Here is a 26,953-nt window from a genome sequence, read left to right as displayed (position 1 = left end):
GCATAGATAGTGACCTACATTTAGCTAAGATATAGTAAAGGCCTTTATCTATGATGATTTGCACTTGTATGAACTCCAGGGTAGCACCCTGTTTAACCAGTCTGGAGGTATATTTGTTGCTCCACATTTGGAGCCTGCATTTGTTGCTGTTGCTCTAAATGTGTGGAAGGCGCTGTAGTCTTGCACTGCTAGAATACTTTCTGTGGCTTTAAACCAAGTCTGAGTGACAGCACAGATGTCTACATTCTCCAGAGTGAGGAAGGCTTGTAGGGTGTGAAGTTTCTTGCTGAGGCTCCTGGCACTGAGCAGGAACACCTTAAGGTTGCTTTGAGTTTTTTTTTTTTTTTGCTATGTTGGAAGTTTGTCATTTTGGCATTGCCTAAAAAGGGCTCTAAGGGCCTGGTTAAAGTTTTATCCAATATTTGAAAGCCCAAGGGAGACAGGTGCAGACCATCCTTGGCAAAGCAACATAGTTTGTTAACCATGTTCTCCCATGCTGGCAGATATCAATTCCCCATGGATCAGAAACTAAGCCCACTGGTAAAAATCAATCATTTTTATTCACACTGTGACATCATCATTGGTGAAGGTAGAATGCTGCTCCTTTTAAGGTACATAGCTGTCTGTGACATATATTCAGAGACAGCCATAATGCTTCTTTTCATATAGTCCAGTGATGTATGTGCCAGGTCATTTGCATCCACATGAACTACGCTAGAATCATATTTGTGCATGTAGTGCAGTGACTTAGGTGCATGCATGATATTGTGGTTCCTGGTTCCAGATAAGCAGCTAACTATTATCTTCTTTGCTGGCCTGTGATTGGGGAATCTGTGTGTCACACATTGGAATCACCTATGACAAGAGTCCTTGGTAAAGTGTTTGCTTGCCGTATGAGTTTTGATCTTGAGAAACCATTGGGCATAGGCTTATGTACAGTGTTTGTTTTTGCTTTTGGTGTGTGCTTTAGAGATTGCTGAGGACAGGCATTGCCATTTGTAGGCTTAGGAGGACTCTACTGTTTGGGAAGGTTTCTTTTAAGTGCCTCAGCATAAGATGGTCTTTATGTGTGGAGGATGGAGTGTGTGTGTTCTTTACAACCTTGTTTGTAAGTGAGATTTTTGCCTCCAAGGAAGTTGTGTATGTATATCTCTAAAATACTGTATTAGTTTCTTTAAGGATTAAATGGTTGTCTCAGAACATGAGACAGTTGCTACGTTGTCTCAGGATGTCCATATCTACCAATCTGGCTACAGACATTTGGAAATCTCATGCCCATCTTGTCTGGACCTGTATTAGGGTGATCTATTGTAGTTTAAAGATCATGTCTAATGCTGCAAAGTGACCTTTGTTTCTTGCATAAATAACGAATGTCATTTCACACTAGTTTAGAAATAAAACTATTTAAAAAAATTCTTCTAAATGCAAAAGATTAAACATACACAGCTGTGTTTACAGCATGAATATTTGTGGGTGTGAAGGAGTGATGTACATTTCAGGTCATTTGCATCCACATGGACTATGATAGAATCAAATTTGTACCTGTGGTGTAGTGACTTGAGTGCATGCATGATATTGTGGATTCTGGCTTCAGATAAGTAGCTGACCAGTATTTTTCTCCTTGTCTGGTCTGGTTATCGGGGCATCTGAGTGTCATACAATGGAATTCCCTATGATAAGAGTCCTAGGTAAAGTTGCCTAAGCATTTGCTGTACAGGGCACTGCTAACTGCCCCTGCACAGTGAGCAAACCCCACAAATGTGCCTAATTTATAGCAAATAGAAGAAAGTTATTAATTTAACAGTTTGGCAACTATGTAACTTAATTACTTACCAACCCTAAACCAGCATAATTAGGGATGGAATACAAAGTGACGTAACTGCCTCCTTCCCACCCACTAATATTAATGCCTTAAACACTGCCGTATATGTTTAGTTCTCCATGTTCAGAAGACATTTTTAAAACAATTTTATTTCTAAACTCATGTAAAACGACCTTTAGTTTTTGCATAAAAAAGTGCTAATATGCATCTTTAAGGTTGTTTCACATCTTAACATGATCTTTAAGGAGTGCATTTAACATAGGTCTCCTGTGGTGGTTTCTAAAGTTAAGGGCAGAAGTTAGATAGTGCTCTGTGCAACGCTTCACTGTGTTACAGGTTACAGTCCTAATATAGCTTTATAGGTTCATTTTAAAGTCTAAGCATTTGCTTCTGTACAGGCACTGCTAAACATTACTGCACAGTAAACATCTCCCAGCAAATGCAATTAATTTGTAGCAAACAGAAAAAACGGAAAACTGTGCCCTCTGATCAATACATGACTACACTTCGAGCTCTCCTGGAGTGTTACCCAACGATTTCTTAATGTAAAAAACAACAACTTTTTGGTGAGAAAGAGTGAGTGACACAAAGTAATGAGTATGAATAAGGTTAGTCAGCACATTAAATGCTATTATTTAATTAAATTTTAATCTCTGCATACTGCAGGTGGTATAGTGGTGCAGCAGTTAATGTTGTTGCCTCATAGCAAGAGGTTCTCGGTTCGCACATCGACTAAAGTAAATGTCAAACCAGATGTCCAAAAATGTCAATATCAACATTTTCAAACAAGAAGCAGACTCCCAGACTGTCTGCCTGTCAAAGTTGCCACACTACATTACGTTTGCAGGGGGGCAAGCCCCCCTGCACCCCCCCACACCCCCTACTTATATATACAAACTCCGAGATCGCACTACAGTGAGGGTAAGGGTACATTTCCCGATCCCCACTATAGTGCAATCTGGCTTGGAATGTCAGAATTAACAACAGTGAATGCTGTATTGCATTTCCTGATGCAAGTTCCGACATTTTTTGTGTCGATGTTTTGACTCGATATATGTCTCTCTCGACATTTTGTAAATCGCACAAGTTGCGTTTGACAAATTGATAAAAAAACATTTATATACCTGTCTAACCATATGTAGCTATGGCTTCTCTATGCCTCATTCACCTTAAAGTGGATAAACTGCCATCTAGTCAAGTAAAACTCAGTGAAATTGATCTCCTGAGTACCATTTATCATAAAAGTAACTAACATTGTGGTTTTCAAGTGCACACGTAGTGATTGATTTATTTTGTAAGACTTATCCTTTCTTCATCTTCATGCAACTGTGGAGTTGGGTTTGTGTAAGCTCAGAGGGTGTGGGAGCTTATCACACCCATAAAAGGTTCTAGGGGCACACCCCCCACATTGAGGAGTGCAGAAGGCTTATCCTCCATATAAATTACTTTACTTGTGTGGTTTTCATCTGACAAGGTTATGTCCAGTTGTTTTCATCCAGCTGTATCCTCATCCAGATGTAACTTACTTTACTTATTTAGCTATCTGGGAGTCTACTGTTATATAAATCTAGAATATATAGAGATCTAGTGTTAGACATGCATAATATATTGCAGTGCAGTGGCAGTGAACTTATGTTGTGACTATATCATGCATGTGAGCATCAGCCTTCCTCATATTCCAATTAGGCAATTTGTCTTTGTTTTTTATTTTTATCACTTTTTTATGAGAACTTAAGGGGAAAATTTAGGAAAGTTGTCCTCATTGTATACAGCAGATACATTTGAATAAGATGGTAAAGCACAAAGTCATGATTCAATAAGAGTGATTTCATCCTGCTCAGTGGTCTTTATGGTACAGCATAGCACAGCAAGCCTTTATGTGTCACTGTAGTGTAAATGGGCAGAGTAGAATGAATAACATTTAGGGCATAATTAAGAGTTTCCAACAAGCACAGGAGACCAAGGTTTTATGTGTTGTTATAGCGCAAATGAGCAGGTTAGAATGTATAATGTTTGCTGCATAATTCAGAAATCCCAACCATGTGCACCAAACATATTAAAAATGTTTTTTTAAGCATTATTTACAGATAAATTTTACTGACTAAATCAATAATATTTTTTAATGTAAATGAAGGTTTTGTAATGAGCAATACTAACTCACACCTCTTATGGACAATACTAGCGATTGCTAGAAAGTATATAACAAGAAAATTAAAGTCCACCACCTCTCCAACTATGGAAGGTTTTCTGACCCTCTTTAAAGAAGTGATTTCCAGAGAAACCAAAACAGAAGAAGTGAGAATAAATCCGAGAAATTATGTTAATAATCCTTGGATAAATGTTTCTTTTCTCATTGAAACTTTTTGTAAAGACTCTAACTCTTTCTGAATTATATGATGTTTATTATGCAAACATTTTGCTATTATTTTATAATTTTATCAACTTTGGGCCTCTGTAAATAGTGTATATAATTGTAGTGTGTCTTTTTCATTGTTCTTTTATGTTTGAAAATTGTAGCCATGATGTTCATATTATTATTAAAATTATCATTTTCTTACTTCAATAAAAATATCTGATAAAAAATGGCATTACAACTAAAATGTAGAGGGCTACTCTTCATATAAAAGCACCTTATCTTAGTAGATTAAAGGCTGCTAACATTCAGCCATGATATGAAGTTGTAAATGTAGTGGCCAGTAATTACATATGGACCCTATGTTTACCAGAGTAAATGTCCTATATAAAATCAAAATGCTGTGATCAACATTTATCATGCATATCTATGTATCCATATGCATGCACAATGTGTCAGCATTATAACATAAATCGGAGCATCTTGTGCACCCTTTGCAGAACCATGATCCCTTGTTCCATAATGCTGCTCTAGAACTACCCCATTTTCTTAAACAGCACAGTCATGCATCTCAGCTATTAACACCACCACTGAAGCACAAAAACGTATTTTGATACAAACAAGAAGAGCATGCAGGCCTCTTGGAAAGACATGCAGGTACGCCTCTAATTTCAATCTTGTCCTGTGGCAGGGAGGAGCAGTGTGTGCCATTTGTAACAGAGACCAGTAGCTGCTGATTATTGTTAAGAATGTCCTGTCAGCAGTATCAATGTAATGGTGTATAATCAATGCTGAAATGTCACAATAACTTGAATGGTTTGGTTTGTAATGCTGTACACAGTCCTCTAGATATAGCCTATAATATGCAGTCTTAAAACAATATAGTTTAAGCTCCACGCAGTTATATTTCAACTGAACACTGCTACAAAACAGCATGTTGCAATTTACGTATGTTCCTGTCATTTTGGACAAAGAGTGTATGCATGTGGGGTACAGAAGAAAGACTTACATACCTACTTCCATCCCTCCCCCCTTTGCCATGTAAACTCTGCAGATAATGGTGACTGTCTGCAAGGTCACTTTAGGAGTCAGCTACAACTTCTAATGGAGGGAGAGAGAGAGAAAGAGATAGAGAGAGAGAGAGAGATTTTTTACATCAGGTTAGCCAAGGGCTCTACTAATTCTTGATTGGTTGGGGGCACTTGTGATTCTCCAGTGTCTAGTAATAACCTATTTTGCTAGTAATAGTACTAAGAAAAGTCACTGCTTGGTGGATAATCCAGAATGTTACTCTCCTATTGGGCCTAAGAAATAAACTTCAGATGTAAGAGTTTGACCAGGGTGTCTGAATCAGCATCTAATAACAATTGTATCTCTCTTTTAAACTTGTTCAGTTTTGTACGTGCCCAAAGTATATGGCTCCAGTCATGTGACAGCCCTGAGGCACACCTCCAGCACTCCTTATCAGTACCAGAAAAAATCCTGAACAATCTCTCAGGTGTATAGAAATACTTATGCAAACACAATCATGCAAATATTTTGAACTTCCTCGCCTTTGCTGCCATGCTTGTCAACTCCCCGATTTGAATCCACCTGAGTGATGACATCTGATGAAGCTCCACAACTGGAGTGAAAGCACACATCTGTTTTACTTGCTGTTTTTACTTGCTGTTTTTATTTGTTTTATTCCCTTTCATTAAAAGTACTACATTTCATCTGCATCTACCATGACTGACTGGCTACTCTTGTATTTGAAGTTTTTATTTACTTGTGGAGTCAGTCTTCATCCATTTGACTTGTTTTTTTCTCACTATATAAAATAACACATTGAACCCCCTTCCTGAAATAACTGGTACAAATAACAGAGCTCACATGTCTCTAGCACTGATAAAATGTATGATTTTGAGCATCTTCTTTAGACACCCCACTCACTAGTAAGCAAGCCATCCAGTGCTATAACAGCAGGGTTGCAAATAACTCCTTAAGGTCCTGCTGCAAGGTCTAAATGGTCCATTCAGCATTAAGGCTTATAAGATCACCCAGAATGGCTCCCATTTAATCAGCCCTTTTTGTCACCCCAGAACCAAACCCTTCCCCACAGCTCAGGTATTAGGGGGATCGCAGTCTCCAGAACGAATATGGTGAATATTGCTGCAGTAAATGTGAATATGGAAAGTGCTGTCACTGATGTAGCTGAAAAATATGTAAATGAGTTCTAGAATTTGATGCTGCTGGAGGAAGGGTGATAAATTTGTATTGAAGCTCATAGGGTGGGAATAATTTTCTCAAGATGGAGGTATAGTGTTGATAAAATGTATCATGTTTTAGCTCGGATATATGTTTTTAATCTTAACTTTATATGCTGCTCCACATTAGGATAAATATATTTCTCCTAACCATAGTTAATACTCCTAAAATTCTTATCTGTCATAAAGTATAAATATTTTAATTTATCTCCCAATATGTGCATAATCTAATTCTTTCCTTCTGGTTTCTCTGTTATCTTCTCATTTAGTTTTCATATCTTTAATACAATACTTTAATGGCCAGTGCCATGGAGTAAAGGGATAAAGCCATTACTACAGCTTTGGTGACCAGTTTCACTTAAAAGCTTGGGCGTGTGAGACACTGGCGGGGAAGATAGCCATGACTATCCTATGGGAATAGGCTATGCACAAATTCTCACAGCAAGAGGTTCTTCTGTTCAATTCTTGGCTGGAGTGCCTTCTGTGTGGAGTCTGCATGTCCTCTCCGGGGTCCAGTGGCCTCCGAAAGACATGCGTGAATGGGCATACCTTCGCTGAAGGTTGGGCATCGGGCTGATAACTCGGCACCATAAAAATCGACTGCCAATCATTAGAGGACTGGAGTTTCGCTGTGGCGACTCCTAACCGGGAAAAGTCGAAAAGACAAACAAACATGAGTGCACAAATTGACTGGAGCTTCCTCGGAAGGCAGAGAAGCCACATGCTGTGTGCTCTCCATGGAGTGGATGGGATCATGTGCCAAAATCAGCTGCATGTGGAAGTGTGGAGTAGATCAGCGTTGTTTGTCCATTGCACATCTCTTTCAGGATGTTATGTTCTCATGCCAGGGTTAGTAATCCAGTTAGGCATAAAGTCAATCCCCCTCATGACAGCAATGTGACATGTAGTCCCAAGATGCCCTATTTTCTATGTCAGCCTCCCATCCTGTCAAAGTGAGTCCAGGGGTGTCAAGGAGAGATAGGTAGACACAACAATAGGCGGAGGCACTGGGATGTGCTGATGGTCAGCTACATGGGGAGAAATAAAGTACAAAAAAGATTGCTCTTTAACATTATATTCAGCACTGTACTCAAGGTCATTACCTTGGCCATAAGAACATATTCCTTGTTGTCTAGTTAGCTTTGCAAAACTTTACTATAGCTGGTGCTCATTGCTCTTGTTATTATTTTGTGTGTTTTTATGTCCTTCATAATACAATTGCTTTTGCACTTAAGCTTATTATGGTTAAGTGAATGCAGTCATAGCTGTTGTCTGCCATATAGCCCAAGTCAAGCCTAAAAAATACCAAATAAACAAATAGATAAAATTGCCACTATGTGCAGACTATCAACCACCATAAGAAAATAGTCATACTATAAAGGAAAAAAGGAAAAAATATTCATACATTACATACACTTTACACACTGAACACAGCAAAAATGCACAAAAAATACATTCACAGAAACAAGTACACCCAAATAAATCAAAGACCCTTAACGAAAGCCATCAAAATTAGAATGAGAACTTGGTAAAATAAACAGTAAAACAAACCACAAATTGAAGTAGCAAAGTTACACTAAATAACACAAAACTAAGTATATAAACCTAACAGACATTGATACAACTCCTTCTTCTACAACACCACACAATACTTATAAATAGAAAAAAATGAGCAAACCTACAGCTAAAGAAAAAAAAATACTGAAAACTAAACATTTGTTAGGACCACAGGGTGTAGTTTAAATGAAAGACACTTTAATAATCATTCAGTTTTACTCTTTCATCTTTTAACCAGACTTCATCAGAACTGAGAAAGCAGACTGAAAAAGAAAAATAATAAGCCAACAATCATGGCACATGATATAAATATTTCATATGTAAAAATAAACACACACCATAAAAACTGCAAAATATATATGTTATAACTATGCTATGAATATACATTGAAGTGTGTATAAATTAACACAATTTATCGCTATTAACTGGTTTTGACTTGAGCATGGATTTCATATTCCTAAAATCGTTTAAACTGAGTATTTTAATGGCATTAAGTTTGATTTGCAAATGTACTTCCAATACTTCCTGCTGATTGTCTAACTCTCCACCCCTTTGGTCATTCTGAATACTAGTCACATAAATAAGACAAACTTATTAAAATTACAATATTTAAATAAATGCTTAAAGAGAACATTATTATGTTTATTCTTGATAGATTAAAAGTGTTTACATATTGGACTGGATTCAGTAAACCCTAAACGGCTCATTAAACGGTATGCTTGTCATGCCGTGATGGACACACAGTAGTGCACCAATTTATATTCAGTAAATGATTCTACACAGTTTGTAGAGCCGCTCAAACACTGGAAACATTGTGGCATGGTAATTACAGCATAAGCAGCTGAATTGTATGCTAATTAACCACTCTAAGGTGGAGGAGCTATTCAACAAACTATGAAGCAATTGTGTACACTCAATGCAGGCTTTGGCCTCGAATTCCAAAAACCTATTAGAATACAGCCAAGGAAACTTCTCTACAGAGAAAGAATGTTAGGGGCTGTTGCTGCTCGTCTGCATGTGTATGTGCAACAGGCTCAACTCTGTGCTGCTGCTAAGAGACCTCAGCCAAGAAAAAGAAGGGTGTTTAGACACCATTTAACTTTTCATGGTCTACAGGAACTCTACAACCTCTGTTGTCCTCAACTGACAGCAAGGACAAACTGAGGGGAACCAGTACTCGTGGAGACTAAGGTATGTGTAACATTTAGACTTTTAGCTACAGGAGCCTTCCAGAGACTAACAGTGAACACGCCAGGGGTGTTACAAGCATCAGCATCCAGGCTCCTACATCAGTTCCTGAATGGTATGTTACAGCATGCCAGTGACTACATAGGTTTCCCCATAACCCTGAGGTCAGAGCTACAACTATGTAGGATTTAAACCCTGTAGCACACTTCCCTGAAGACATGGGTACCATAGACTGCACAATACGCATTGGCTAACAGCAGATGATGTTGCTGACCTACATTTATGTGGATGCTGTCCCCCTCCCAGCAGATGTTACATCACAGAAACTGCAAGTTCCATTGTGTCATTCATCAGATTCATTGAATTGGCCACACTGCAGAAGCAGTCACGCGCGTTAGCCTTTGCCACATCTGTAAACATAAGCATGTCTTCAGAGGCTCTAGTGGAATGTGCCTGTGCTTCTATGATGGCCCTAAACATATGTCAAATGGCAGGTAATGACACACCAGGATCAGTTGGATGGTGGACAGCAGGCCTCCTCCAAGCACTCCTACCAATCCTCTTGCGTGGCTGCTCACCCACATTTTGGCTACAGCCAGAGTCAATTGGCACTGAAGCCACAATAACCACACTACACTGATCAAGTGTCTTATCCTCCACATATCCAATATCTGAGGGCTCAGTGGAATAGGTATGCATAGGCATGCTGACTGTGTCTGATAGAAATGCAGGGGATGGCTGAATATCAACCTCAGTGTCAGATTCAAACTGTGCACCCCCTGACTGTGCCTCTGCTTGGTCACCATCATCATCAGAGTCTACTGATACTCCAACATCAGGTGGTAAAAGTCCTACACTTCCATTGACAGCATCACCTGGGATAATAAGCAACAAACACAAATGTGAAATTAATGTTGTTTGCTCTTCTTTTGGCTTTTCCCAGTTAGGGGTTGCCACAGTGGAACTCCGGTCCACTAATGATTGGCTGTGGATTTTTATGGTGCCGAGGTGCCAGCCCAACACCCAAACTTCAATGAAAGCATGCCCATTCACGCATGTCTTTCAAACACCACTCGACCACAGGGAGGACATGCAGACTCCACACAGAAGGAGCTCCAGCCGAGAATCGAACTGGAGAACCTCTTGCTATGAGGTGACAATTGCACCACCGCAGCTTCAATTTATATGATAACAAACTAGCACTAGTCTCCCTATCTTAGATGGTACAGCAGTACAGAAACTCATTACACCCACCTCGCACACATAGATAAATGCATATATCTGATGAATGGTCACCAATAAGCCAAAAACATTTTTTGCTTACCATGTGCAGATGACTCTACACTATTTAGGGAGGATGATCCTAGAAGAAATGAAGCAAGGGAAGGATGCAAATTAAACATCACAATGAGAATAACACAGGGGGACAGTAAATACACAATTGTCTATATGTCTGGTAAGAATACATTTAACTGAAACTTGTCTGACATGTCCATCCACAGCCCATGGGTAATCAACATCCGTGGTATATACATTTATTATCAATAGATACAATAAAACAAAATCCTGCCATGAAGTATTACTGAAATTAACATAATTTACTATACAAGCAAATCTAGAACTTGTCATATGCAAGCTTCCCTGGAAGCAGATCTTGGGCACAGTTGTCCTCCCAGTCAAATCAAAACAAAATCAAGCACATGTTTGTGTGTAGTTTCCAATTAGCTGTCTAGATCTCTGATAGTAGGCAGGAACTCTTCATTTGGTGTCAATGGTGGCTTGGTAGCAGGCCCCCTTGTAGCTAACTGTTCATGGGCAACTGCAGCGGCTTTCCTTTGGGTTGATGAAATCATATTAGTGGCCTGATGGCACACCTGATCATAGGACCTGGTGCAACCCCCAACTGCATTGACATCATTCACTAACTGGTCCCAAATCTCTGGTAGCCATATCCACATGTCCTCCTTCAAGCAGAATGCCTGCACTATTACATCATTTTCAGGGTCACTGAAAGGGGGTTTACATGGATTGTTATGCTTGGGTGCCATAATCCTATGTGACATAAAACGGAGAAGGATGCAATATATAAATATCACCTAATTAAAGTCTTGTTTATATACACATTTGTCAACATTAAGCAATGGAAATAAAAATTTCAGTTATTAAAACTGAAGGTTATGCAGTTGTCCCACCTCACCCTCATATACAAACCAATGTTTTTCCAAACCAAGGAATGCCACTTTCCTAATGTGTTGTGTTTCCCACTGAAATACCAGGATGCCTACACATTTTCAAGAGAAAAGCTAACAAAACACACTTTGTTGTGGCAGCACACAAATGGTAGGTGGCTCACCCACTCAAAACAACAAACAAACGAAGGCTTGTACAAACCAATGAATACCACATAATTAAATTGTTGTATATACTTTCCACACAATTATCAGAATGTGCGCACATTGACAACAGAAAAGTAAATTTATGATTGCTAGTCACTTCTCACTGTGCCCACCACTCTACCTGAGGTGGCCCTAGGCCACCTCAGAAGCATAACACCTGTTTCACTGACATGTACATTACATTTCACCACAATAACATAAAAAACTGTAAAACACAATTTTAACAATAACACTTGTGATGAAAGTTAATAACCTGTCTATCTGAGAAATGAAAATGCCTATGCCAATGTGAACTATAAGAAGTACATAAGGATAAAAGTTACATTTTCTACTGGATATATAAATTGTTTTGTAAGATGTTACAAAATCTAAAATGTACTTGACTAAGACAAGTATACCTTAGCAAAATTAGAAGCCTTCTCTGCAGATAAATCACATTCAAAGGAATAGCAGTCTACTGTTTGGTATAAATACACAAGTCTCCTCACCTTCAAGATCTCCAGCTACCCGGTTACCTTTTTATGGTGTAGATTCAGGCCTCTGAGCATGGTGAAGATGCAATTGAGGTGTGAACTCATTACAATTGCTGAATACTAAGCTTTTGACTTTGTGTAGCAGCATATCATTCAACTGTACAGATTTTCACAGAATGTCCAGATTTGTGCCAAATATTTTTGGTCTGTTTCTCACAAAATTGTGTTTTTCTGGCAAATTGTTGGTAAATCACTGAGGGTTGACATCAGAAAATAATGGTAGACATTTAGGTTTCAGGGTTCATACCTTTCAGGGAATTTATACTAATGCAAAATCTGTTATTCTATCAACTTTCTAAGTTTGTAAGAGCAATTTTTTAAAAAGTGTCCTTATTTTTGGTCCTTTGTCCCCCATTATTTATGGCTTTGTTCAGATTGTCTGTTCTAAGAGGTCGAAAGGTATATGTTGCAGATGTAACATAGTGTAGGCTCTACACCACTGTTAGTTGCTAATAGGTTGAACTGTGAATGATTAGTGGGAAAGAGAAGAAAGACACAACAGCAATTCAGACCACCTTCCCTGCAGTGGGAGTGTCACTGAGAATACACTTACATAGAGTAGAAGTATCTCTAGAAAGTTTTTAAATTGAAGTAAATAGCACACGTTTCTCATTTATGTTCAACAGTAGACAAACTCTCCTGCCTGTGCTTTTAAATATTTTTCACTGTCATGTACTTATCATAAAATTAAATGAGAATAATACAAAATGCACAATAGAATGTCATGTTTGCGCTTACAGCAGTGATAAGGGAAGAATGAACACAATACAAAGAGAGGACAGAGATACATTTGTGCAAAGAGAGTTATAAATGGCTGCGTGGTCACTCATTGCCCTGAATATCTAAGTAACACATGTACAACCAACTGAGAATGTGCAAGTGTATGTCATGTTAATACTGTAGAAGAAATGGGAACTGCTGCTTGTATGCATATGATTTGCTTTCCTGCTGCAAAGCTGCATCTGTGGCAAGAAGAGATAATATACTTCTACCGTGTTTTACAGTTTCAATAGTATGATAGTTCAAATCCAGAGCTGTGTAAAAATATTTCACATGTGTTGAAGTGTTTTTTTTTTAATAGAAATATTTCCATGGGACATGTCTTAGTGCACACACAGTGAATATCATAACTATTTAAAATTTAATATCAGCTTGGATGATATGGACAGCAGGTGTGAATTAACTGTGTGTGTAGCACACCTTGTAATACATTGAGGCGCACAAGGCAGAAGATAGACTTCTGTTCAAGTCCCGCAGTATTTTTAATCATAAATGATATTAAGAATTTTTTTACAAAGAAAATGTATTTTTGTCTTTGCCTGTCTTATTTGCACATTGCTCAGCTGTGGGAAAACACACTTTAACATACTTTATGGCTGCAGACAAAAAAGGTACACTGTAACTTTCCAAAAAGATACATTGTTACTTCTTTTGCCTTCCTAGGAGCAAACACACTAAGTGGTGTGACACGGCAGTCTGCACTCATACACAATGCCTGCAGATCAACACCACCTGCAGACAAACAAGATACATTGTAACTTGATAAAAAATACAAGATACATTGTTACTTCTTTTGCCTTCCTCCATGCGAACATAGTAAGTAGAGTCAAGGTCAGCACTCTAAACAGTAATGAGTCCAAAAAATACTTCTGTTATCTAGCTTCCCCTGTGGCAACAGATGTAAGTTCATAGCCACAATACAGGTGAGGCAGGGTTCTAAAACAGCACTCTCCAAATTGTATTAATGTTGTTCCAATTAATTTTAGATAAAAATTAGCAATATAAAGATAATTATAGATAACAATAAATATGTATAACATTAGATATATGAATTAAATTTATGACTTGGGGTATCCTGACAATTATGTTTCTGTAATTAAAAGTTTCTTTTCACCCTGGGAAGGACTTCATACTTTACTGATAGTCATCTTCACCCCTCACATAACACAGGCATAGCTGAAAAACAAAATGTATTGTGTGGTCTGACCCAGAACTCAGAAATCTTCCCTGAAATTAATACAAGTATAGGCATGTTTTCTAGTATATTGTCACACATTACTCCTGCATCACACATGTGAATGCATAAACCAGAACCTTGTCAGGTCACACACATCCATGGTTAACTGGCACAGCTCACTCTTTAATGTGTCTGTATAACTAATGAGAATGTCTGACAAATGCTTCTTCTGTGGCAATGAGCACTATGGACAGTTGTTGTGTCTTTCAGCTTTTCCCGGTTAGGGGTCACCACAGCAGAACTCCGGTCCGCTAATGATTGGCAGTAGATTTTTACATGCCGAGTTGCCAGCCCTGACACACAACCTTCAACGAAGGTACGCCCATTCACGCATGTCTCCACACAGAAGATGCTCTAGCTGAGAACCGAACAGGACAACGTCTTACTGTGAGGTGACAACGCTACCACAGCACCACCACCACAGTAGCACTATGGACAGTAATTAGTGTAAAAATACACATGCTTTCCAGTTTTCACTGTGGCAACTGGTGTAAGTCATGGCCACAATACAGGTGAAGCAGGGTTCTAAAACAGCACTCTCCAAATTTTATTAGTGCCGTTCCACTTAATTTTAGATAAAAATAACAATATAAAGATAATTATACATAACAATAACTATGTATAGAATTTGATATCATATGAATTATATGTAGGACTGGAGGTATGCTGAGAATTATGTTTCTGTAATTAAAAGTTTATTTTCTGGCCTGGGATGGCCTTCATACTTTATTGATGGTCATCTTCATAACTCACATAACACAGGTATAGCTGAAAAAAATAATGTATTGTGTGGTCTGTCCCAGAACTCAGAAATCTTTCCTGAAAGTAATGCAAATATGTGCTTTTACAGTATATTGTCACACATTAATCCTGTATCACACATGAGAATGCATAAACAGAACCTTGTCAGGTTACACACATACATGGTTAATTAAAGTGTAGCACCACTCTCTCTTTGATGTGCCTATATAAGTAATGACCATGTCTGACAAACAGTCCTTCTGTGGCAATGAGGAAAAACATATATGTGGAAGAATATTTATTCTCTATTTTACATAGGTTTGAATCCCACATTGTACAAATTACTTTTAGCAGTGTGTAAGGCTCCACAAAATATGTCAAGGCATACAATTTATACCCCCCAATTCATGTCTCAAAGGTCAAGTCATTTAACAGGTATAGCAGCAGACAAGTCATAAAGTAATGCCAACTGTCACATTACCCTTCCCATTTCACAATCTGCCTTCCTCTCTCTTTGACAGTGTTGCTCTGTGTGCAGCATTGCACAAATGTAGTCAGCATGGTTGTGTGGGTTTGAGCACTGACCATTAAAAACAAAATCACATATTGACAGAAAAACACTTCAACTGTTGTTGGATGATCTGTGCAGACATGGCAGACAATGTCAAGGGTGGTGCTCATGACTCAAAGATGGGGTGTAGAGGAGTCAAGAATATTCATTGCTCTCCTTGTGAAGTGCCACAGCCATAGGTTTTTACATGGAGACCATACTGGAGTCTCAATATAAATCAGAGGCATGGAACAGTCTAGCCAAGGCTGTCTCCAGTGCGACTGGGTAGCAATGCAGGCATTATTACAATGGCCTGAAACAGAGCAAGCAGGAACAAATCATCCAGCGACTTGATGAGTTTAGGACTGCTGGCATCCCACACTTGTATAAGTATACAGATAGAGGTACTTTAACTGATATAGAAAGCTGAAGATAACCAAGACTGGTATGTATAATGTTTCTCTCTTTTTCTCTCCTTATTTATTTTTCAACTGCTCAGGAGATTTCAGCAAACAGGGAGGTCCATGCTGAGCACTTAGAAAGACTGAGAGAAGTAAGGGGTATGTATACAGCTTAAATTAACATTATATTATTAAAATTATTTATCTTCCATATATTACTAACAAATTAAGAAGGCATATCTTAACTGTAAAAACAACAAACATGCATGTTTTATTCTGTAGCTCAAGATAATTGTAGGAGTCAAGTATAATACTGTATTAAGATGTTGTGGGTTCAAATCCCACATGTAAGAAGCACATATTAAAAAAATATTTAATATTAATTTCAACAACATTGGCATAAATGCCATGTTGTTAACTTAATCTGTATTATTTTTAAAAGCATATGTGCAATATAAGCATATTGCAAGGATTATTTGGAAAAATTCTCAGTCCTATGTTTGATTTTAAAAGGCATAGTTAAAATAAAAGTTAAATATATATTTGTATTGTGCTAAATTATTGTATGTAACATATAATGGTTCTAATTATCTTTTTTCTTTTTTTTTTCTCTTATCTTGCCCCTTATCACTCTTTTTTATTTTTATATGTGCGATCACATTGTTCTGATGTCATAATTTTCTGACAACAAACAACATTATTTTCAGCACAGGGAGGTAGGCCATCCACTGTGGTTCAGCCTGCCACCCCTCCAACAGATGCAACCTAGTAGTATTGCCTCTGCAGCCCCTGCACTACCTGACCCCTCAAAATCAGGTAGCATTACCCTGGCACCTGGTGCAGTGATACCTTCCAATGAGTATTGGTGGAGGTGGAGATTTTGTCACCCACTCGAAACTGCCAGGCATGGTACGTGAGGTTGAATGTACTATTGTTGCATGCCTCAGCCATCTGAAGAAGTTGCTTGTGGCAATGCAAAGAAAGCCAAATATCAAGTAATTTAACAGGAAGGTGAGGAAGGGAATAGTGATGACAGTTCTGAGGGTGAGGACTAGATTCTCAGTGTCCCAATGTTTGATGGGCATGTGCCTCTGATGTCCCCTCCCTATCCCCCAAACTATTGTGTTCCTCACGATCCTTGTCTCTGTTTTTTTATCCTGTTTGTCTGTACCTGCTGCCTCACCTACCCTACTTATCCAACCCTGGCATTCCTACATCCTTTCCCCAACATTCTTCTCTTTTTAAAATAAAATAAAAAAACTGGGCACCTGTCCCACAAAAAAAAAATTGTCCCATGCATAGCTCTCCACTTAGCACATGTGTGTTCTCAACATACTTGATGGCTATACAACATAAATGTATTGTCATCCATCTGTGTTTTGGTGACAGTCCAAATTCATCTAATTTTCTATTCATATTCATATTACATTGGTGAAAAAGTTGATAGCTATGGTTCTTTTCTAATTCCCACCTGTGCATTCCTATATTGCTTCTCCTTTCTTCTTCCCCCTGCTTTCCCCCATTTCACCAATTTGCTATCTACACCATTTTCACACCTTTGATTTGGTCAAAAATAGAATCATACACCACACACTTAAATAATAAACTACTAATAAAGTCCTTCACTTTTTGTCGTCTGCATTTGTGTGGAGTTTGGCATTGCACACCAATGCTGAGTGATGGTGAATGGTTCTTCATGTCCTATGTTTAACTCTGCGCAATGCTACTTAACCTCGCTGCGCCAAAGAACACAGATTTAAATCAGAATAAAGGCAGTACTTTGAAACATTTACTAAAGCAGTTATTTAGATTGTTGAATGTATAAAAAGCAAATCCATATGAGTACTGTTGACATAAGTCACTTGACTGCTGTTTATTGTTATACAGTACTGCACTGTAATCATTGTTTCTCACATTTGCAGGAATTATCTTATTTACTTATATAATACCATCCTGAAACTATATGTAGAAAAATTACATTGGCCTATATTCAAACCCTGTGCTATCTGGGCTGTAAATAAAAATTCACTGCTTTTATACCTGCTGCCATAGGGAAAGCTAAGCTGCAGGTGTATTTCTCACACTCAGTACTGCATAAAGTGCTGAGAGCTGCACCTCGCCACTTTGCATGTTTGCGTGGAGGAAGGTGAACCAATATACATATCACTATTTTCCCATTTAAGCAGAGAAACATATTTGCTCATCACCTAAATCCACACAAACAGGGATGGCAATAGCAATAGTTCTTAATCTCATAAAAGTTATGACAAAATGTTTTCAATATAAACTACAGTATGTACACCATAGTATCTGTCAGCTGTTTCTTCCATATGTGCCTAACTGCTTCTCAAGTTCAAATTGTATTCATTAAATGTGAATCTCACAAGTGCAAATTATTTTCCATTGTTTGCTCAAACCAGTTGCTCCTCAGTGTACTATGTAAAGAGGTGTTTGGCATATACTACTGTGGTTATTGTGCAGTTTTCTTCTTCCCATCAAAACCCATTCAAAAACACAGCCAAAGGGAGGAGACTTGTTAGTGACTGAACACATATTTACCCAGACTCATGTGGGTTCTGCACCCATGCACTTGAAAATAGATATGCAATGATAGGTCAACTGTCAAGTACACTACAAAAAAAAAATAGCACAACTGCATTAGTACATTATTTCAAGTTTTATACTGATATTAGACATTGAGGTTGTCTTATACATGTCTTACTGTGGACATCAATTCATCACAATATGAGCACATGTATATCAACACTTGCATACACGCTGATCATAATATGTGTGTGTGTGTGTGTGTGTGTGTGTGTGTGTGTGTGTGTGTGTGTGTGTGTGTGTGTGTGTGTGCATGCGTGTGCATATTCAAAAGAGCATGAACCTGTATCCTACTATATCAAGTCTCAAGGAGAACAAAATGTTTACAGTCCTACATGCCTACACAGCCATTTCATACAGGCCTCCCAACATTGTCTCTCAAACATGCATTGATGATGTCAACTGCTATAAAGTGTTCTGCAACAGTGCAAAAGTCAAACTTCTGCTATGTTGCTTGCATTAAGTACTGTGTTCTGTAGATTGTCAGATAGGAGTTCGAAACTCTCTGCAGTCAACTTATATATGTTTGTGCTCAGATAGCTGTCATTGTGGAGACCATTTTAGAGCAGGGTGTGAGACACTCCTCCTAACATCGTCTTCTTAAAACACAGTAATGATATCATGTGCTATAAAGTGCAGTCTGATGCTCTGTAAGGCAAACGTGTGCTGTGGTGCTGATGTTATGTACTGCGTTCTCAAGCTTCTGTAACAAGATACTTGGGGAATCTAATCTCACAGCAGTCAAATTGTGTGTGTGTGTGTGTTCATCCAAATAATACAGTAAATTCTCAGTTAACCGGACCTCAAGCAACCAGCACTCTTAAGCAACCAGCAAAAAATATATTAAAGAAATACAGTATAATTTTCATGAGTTACACTTTCTGATTCCCCCCTACAGAAACATACCTTATGTTTTTCGAGTTTTAGAGTTTTAGAAAGTAAGATTGGAATAAATTCCCTCTCTCTCCAACCTGAGAATAAGTCAAACCAATCAAATAATATAGGGTACATTATACAATGAACCCCCCCATTAATATTCCAAAATGTGCATGCTGATTGGCCAGCATGCCCGTTGTAAATCCCACAATATACCAATGGAAAAAGGTCCGGTCACCCGGATTTTTTTCCAGTGGTATAAAGTGTTCAAAACTTTTTTTTTAATAAATAAAAAAAAAGAAAGAAAAAAAACGAAGCAATGCAGACTTTCTTTTCTCGGTTGTTTCCGTTTCAAAGCATTGATATACTGGGTATGTGTAGGAATGGAAGTCTCATATGCATGCGAAGTACATCAACACAAGGAAGCAGTATACCACACCGGCATAAGAACATTAATGTGCTGTTATACAAAGACATTCCCCAGGATTCATGAAGCTTGCGCCAGGTGCAGGCGTAGTGTTGGTGATCTAACACCAAATATGTCCACCGAGCGATTCAGGTACGAGCTGTTTCCACGTGCACTACCTGCATATGCCACGCTCGCACAGCTCCCGGTGCATGTATGCTAATTACCCCATGTGCAGCAGCAGCATAGCATGCAAATTAAGGTCTTTTGTGATTCAGGAAGTGGTGCAGGCATGGTGTAAGCATCCAGAAATGTAAACCAAAAAAAACAGTTTACATTTTTCAAACATAAAATCGGAGCCATGACAGCGGACCAAACTCACATATTACTTTTAATATATGCCAATGGCTAAATATATAGCCATTGGCATAAAAAAACATGCACAACATATAAAAAAGAACATTTAATCTCATTCCCACACTAACGCGAAGTTAAATCGCAGGGCATCTGTGCGCAAACAGGATCACAATGAAAATATAAGTATATGGAATAAAACTGCAATGTAACACATTTCATGAATTCCCCATAATAGTCATTGGCATGCATGCTACACCACACCATGGAGCAAGGGTTGCTAAGGGGCTGTGACAGTGTTCTGCACGGTAACTAGGAAGTAGTAGGCAATGCCATGCAAATGAGAGGAGTAATACTGAATCACAAAATAACCGCCGGTGTAAGGATGTACCTCACAGTGTAGCAGTACAACACCGAGGTGTGGCCTGGAGATAAAGATGGCATCAAGAGAGGAGTGCGCCACCTTAGCTGTAAGCACATTGGAGCATTGCTAATCCGGTTTGCCTGCTGCTAAGCAAAGCTGCAGGATAGGGGTGTGTTGAAGTAGCCATAGCTTTGCTTAGCTGAGAGCACACAAGGTAACCAAATGTGCATGTGAACGTGGATGAAAACGCACTCAAAACCTGGTAAACGGCTGTGCATGGCATGCACCAGAGCTGAAACAGGAAGGATATGGGAAAAAATAAGGAAATGCTGCAGCATGGTAAATTAGTAATTAACACCTAGGAACCCACAGTGGACCAATGACAGTTAACAAGGCTGCTAGCAGCTACCTGCAGAACAGGAAAGGGGAGGTGCTGTACTGCAAAGAAAAGAAAACTGTCACATCAGAACAAAGTAGAACAAAGCAAATTTGCAGTAGATCAGCTACATAGCACATTTCGCAACACAATCCTGAGTTGGGAAAGTACAAAACAAGAAAGCTGGCAGCCAGATGCATGTCTGACAATGGGAGGGGAATCGGGTTGAAAAGTGAAGTAAAGGGCAGTAGATGAATCATGGCAGCCAAGCACCAAAGTCCCTACAATAACAGTACCTGCTGTAAAACCCATAATTAAGATACCATGCAGCTGGAGTTGCACATACATACCCAATTACACCAGCTGCATTCATAGCACAATAGTACAAAGTGTGAATGAACCTCACACACACTTGTGTATTCCCAGACACTCTGCACCATTGGTGTATACAGAAGGGGAACTTTTAATATGTACATGTTAGGGGCTGCCATAGCTTTGATTCACCAGCATGTGTTGGAGACTAAAGGCGGTGTGAAGGATGATGCTGACAACCATCTCAGGCACTGGAGGAGGAGAAGAGTGTTCAGACCCAGGGTAACCTGCCAGGGGCTACATGATCTGGAGATAGTAGAGCATTACAGGGTGGACAGGGACACCATACAGCAACTTGTTGAGCTGTGCCAGCCATGCCTCAGAGCCAGAAATAACAGAGGTTAACCCATCCCAGTGGACACAAAGGTATGTGTAAGCTTGAGAATACTAGCCACAGGTACCTTTCAAAGGCCAACTGGGGATATCATGGGGATCTCCACAGGCATCAGCATCCAGGAAACTCCACCAGTTCCTGGATGCCATGTTACCACATGCCAATGAGCACATATACTTCCCCCGAACGCAGGAGGAGTTGGCCAGCAATATGCATCTCTTCCACCATGTGGCAGACTACCCAGAGGTACTGGGTGCAATAGACTGCACACACATACACATCAAGTCACCACCCAGTGAGCAGGGTAGGTGATACATAAACCGCAAGGGATACCCCTCCATCAACTGCCAGGTTGTGTGCAATGCCCAGGGCATTATCATGGATGTGTGTGCTGGCAGCCCTGGAAGCTATCACAACTCCCACATCTGGCATGCCTCACAGCTGTATCAGGTATTTGCCAGGGGGGGACATCCCATATGACCACCTGATGGGGGATGTTGGCTATGCACTGGAACCGTGGATGATGTTTCCCATCAGAAATGCACACATACCCATGCAAGAACGCCATAATGAGGCACACACACAAACCAGAATCATCATAGTGCATGTTTTTGGATGTTGAAATCACGGTTCTGTTGCTTGGACATGTCTGGTGGAGCCTTGCAGTACTCTCCAGGCATGTGTGCCCACATCTTCATAGTATGTGCCATGCTACACAATATGATCCTGCGGAAACAGCTGCAGCAGAGATAGACTGGTGAAGGCCCTCACAGCCCACCACCATTGCCAAGGGCCCCACAGGTACAGAGGGACTCAGACCACGAACACCCTGTGCCAGCCAAAGCAGGCAGTTGGAGGCATGCCCAGTATGCCCATGCCTTGGCAAAGAGGGAACATATAGCACACACACTGACACCCTTTTCCACCTGCACACAAAGTAAACATGGATGGCACACACACACACGACTACCTGTAAATTGTCATGTATAGGCAGTCTACTGTGTACATCCTACATAGGCAGCCCTCAACTATTGTACACACAACTACCATTGGCACAAGGTAAGTCAATACCTGAACAGTAAATTAAGCTATCAGCATGTGCTGATACTGTATGTATAGGTTCATAGGTACATAGATAGGTACTTGGCTAACTGCCCGAGGCCATTCATAAGCCTAGACAAAATGTGTCTGCTGTCGCCACCACATTGATTAACTATTGACATATTATCTACCCATATAACATAAGACATATTACCTACCCATACAATATAAGACATATTATCTACCCTTACAACATTTCCCGCTAGCTTTCATATTCATCATGCTCACACACACTTACTCATACCATATCCAACTCCCCTCCAGTGATATTCTAGTACCCGCCAACAATCTTATTGTCAGCATTCTCTATATATCACCAAACAAATCTCTATAATAACTCCTGCATACACTTTATTAAATACCCATTTCTTGCATTATCAATTCATGCTAAAATGTACCTCTGAACCAGTATCAAACATAAACCACTATTTCTCTACGCCCTCAACCATAAAAATACAACTCTTGGGTGATAGTCACCCTAACCCTGAGCCTAGTATACATATGCCTGGGTATTCTTCACCTTCTCACACACACACACACACACACACACACACACACACACACACACACACACACACACACACACACACACACACAAATATATCAGTATATATCTATATCTATATCTATATATTGCTACATCTATATGTATATTATATATATACTCAGTCTACAGCTCAGCCTATACTAAAATTCTTATCATATCAGCATCAGAAACATCATTAACAAAATAACTGACCTTCACGCATGGTTAAATACCCACCCTCTAGACATCCTAGCCATCTCAGAAACTTGGCTGAATTCAAGCATCAAAGATGAGGAAATCACCCTTTCAGGTTACAACATATACAGACTCAACAGAAAGGCAAATAAAGGTGGTGTTGTAGCTATAATGTATCCTAACACTCTAGAACTCTCTCTCTCTCTCTTTCTACCCAAATGCTCTCCCACCTTCGAGAATGCAGAGATACCTATCTCCCCCCTCAGACTAAATGATAGCAAAAGTCTCTGTAACATAGCTGTATATATCCCATCCTGTGACAACACAAACACATTAGAAAATTTCCTCTACTGAACTATATAAAATATTCACTATAAAACAACAATCCTGGGTGACTTAAATATAGATTGGATCTCCTTCACTTCTGACTCTGTCTCAGTGTCACTAAACTGATATGGTTACTCACAAACCGCCGCCCAGCTCAAAAAGTCAAATAAGGAAAAAATCAACACTAGACTGGATTCTAATGAATAAAAACACAACTTCTCAACCCAAGAAATGCCATTTTAAAGAAGTAGAAAACAAACTTTAATGAAGATACGTTCTTAACCATTCTTACTTCTATAAACTGGAGTACTCTCAAAACCTTAGATGATGCAGTTTACCTATTATTACCACCATCCTCAATGTTCAAAACAAACTGGCACCCATATGCATAAATAGGATCAAGCAAAACACTGCCCCCAGCTATCTGCAACAACCAAAAAAGTAAATGCAGGATAGGAATAAGCCATGGAAAACATGGCAAGCTGCCAGAATAAAATAAATCATTATTTTAACCTACAAAACAATCAAAAAAATCCTGTTACTTTCTGAAGTTCTATCAAAAAAGTTGTATCCCTAAGTAGAACAAAGCAGCCCACTCCCTAACCAAACATTTACTTAGACAACATCAGTTCATTACTCCCACTTCAGCAGCACAATAAAATCACTACATAACACAGACACTAACCATTCACCTCAGTTTAATATCCAAGTCAATGGCAACTATGACACTTTCTCCTTCAACACTGTCTCAACCTCTGTCATTAAAAAGCACTTCCAAAAATTAGAACCTACGACCCTAATTGCTGATAAACTACTCACTGAATGCCTGAATATCTCAGCAGATGTCATTGCCTACCTCATCTCAGTATATATTAACAGATCCATCCAACAGTCTTACATCCCCTCTGTATGAAAGAAAGCATTCACCTTACCCCTGCTTAAAGAGGGAAACACAACTGATCTTTCCAACTATAGACCCATAGCCATAATTTTCCCTTATATTCTCAACTTCTTATTTACATTCTTACCAATAACCTCCTCTCCTCCATTCAGCATGACTTTAGACTAAACCACAGTACCAAAACTGCAGTAACAGACTTCTCTAACAGTATTAATCATAGCCACAACACAGAAGATATTGTATCTGCCCTTTTCTTGGACCTATCAGAAGCCTTTGACACTGACTCTCATAATAAACTGCTCTACCAGCTAGCCTCCTCTATTGTCTCCTGGTTCCTCAGCTACCTGTCTGACAGATCCCAAGCTGTTAAATGGCAATTTAACATCTCAATATTTTTACCAGTGTCTGCCGGCATTTCCCATGGTTCCATACTAGGGCTACTCCTGCTTATTATATTTATTAGTAGCTTCCTCATTGCATCAAAACATTACAAACTAGCCTAATACTTTGATGATGGATCCCATATCTGCTCTCCCCCAAATCTGACTGTTCTTCAACAGCTTACACATGATCCACTCTCCTCCATAAAAAACTGTCTAGCAAAATCAGACCTGATACTAAACCCAAAACAGACAAAACTTCTCCTTTTCCTGTCTAATACCAAATGCAAATCTAACTTTTAAATCACCTCTGTGAATAACACAAATATCGAAGTGGTCTCCAATACCAAATTACTAGGAGTTATAGCAGACAACACCATGACATTCAATCTCCACATCCAACAAGCAATAAAAAAAACAAACACACATCAGAAGTTTGATCTGCTGTAGAGAGCCAAACAATATCTAACTGAAAGCAGTCAGATAAAATTACCATCAACCTACCTGCTGCCTATACTTCTGTATGCTTGCCCTATTTTCACCAACATCCAGTTCACCTTGACAGCTAAATTGGAGGAATGCAAAAATGACATAGCCAGATTTGCTTCCATGAAGCCATACTCCGCACATCCCTGTATTGCCCTCAGGCACCTAAATTGGTTTCATCTACCTTGCCTCCTAGCCTTCTCGCAACTTCAGTTTGCACACAGATTATTTTTTCACCCCAAAAATGCCCTGCCCTAAGTGGTATACTACAACTCCACCCCATCAATGGAGCTCTCTGCTCTACTGGCAAGCATCTCATCTCAATTCACAAAGCTCACAACAAAGCACGAAATTCTGTTTACTCCAACTGCATCTCAAAATCCTGGAACTCAGTTCCCACTCCAGTCAGATTCCTCAGCAACACATATATCTGCAAGGATAAATTAAAACTGTTCCTGCTTGACTGCTGGCTATGTCCCTGCTATTCCCTTGGCTAAATCATTTTTAAATTATCTCTCCTATGTATACATGCATATTAGTGACCATTGCTTCTTTCTTTTCTCTTATTTTTTCATCTTCCTCTCTTCTTATGACAAAACCCATATAAATATATCTGACAACTTACTGCACCCAGTGCTGACTATTTTGCTGAAAAAAAAATACTTGTTTATTTTATTTATTTATTTTACATTTGTTGACAGGGATAGTCCAACTGGATGTATGTCTATTTTCAGCAGAGGCCCGGGGAGAAAAGCTCCAAGATAATAACACTTTACAAAACATAACATTATTTTCAAAGTTATATATACATACCACTACATTCAGGTTTAAGACACATTGAGCAGCAGTTATACAATTGACCCTTCCTGAAATGGTGTGGTAGAAAAAGTTAGAAGTAGTTGAAGGTAAGGCACCTAGTAATAGAGAGGTCACTAGTCGGGGTTAGTGCAACAACATAACCAATGAGTTTTGAAGTATTTCTTGAGTTTGTTTTTAAATCGAGCTAGTGAGGGTTCTAGGGTCAAGTCAGCTGGGAGTCTGTTCCATGTTTTTCTACAGAGCTGGCAAACACAGAGTCCCCAGCTAAGTAGTTGGATTTGTATGTTTGAACTAGGAGACTAGTGGATGATTGCAGTGGGTGGGTACTGGTATAGGGACTGATAATATTTTTTAGTGCAGGTGTATTTTCTAGTTGGTAAAGGACTTTATGTGCCACTATTAGCTGGTTGAGCTGCAGTAGGCTAGGCAGTTCAAGCCATCCTAGGCGATTTAGGTTGTGATAGTGGTGTGTCTGGTAGGCTGTGCCAGTAGCAAATCTGGCAATGTGGTTATAGCAGGATGATAGTTTATTAAGATTTGTTTTGTTAAGTTGGAGAATATAGATGAGGTGTAGAGAAGAGTTGATAGTAGATGGGAACGGGCAATTGCAGTTCTAGCTAGTGGGGTAAGGAAAGGTTTGATTCTGTAAAGAGAGCCAAGTTTTGTATTAATAGTTTTGATAGTTTGATTGATATGTGCAGCAAACTTCAGGTTATCAACTATGACAC

This window comes from Protopterus annectens, chromosome 3.part0 (assembly GCF_019279795.1).
Source record: "Protopterus annectens isolate FY-2018-M chromosome 3.part0, PAN1.0, whole genome shotgun sequence".
Classification (NCBI taxonomy): domain Eukaryota; kingdom Metazoa; phylum Chordata; order Ceratodontiformes; family Protopteridae; genus Protopterus; species Protopterus annectens.
Note: the sequence above shows the minus strand (reverse complement) of the source record.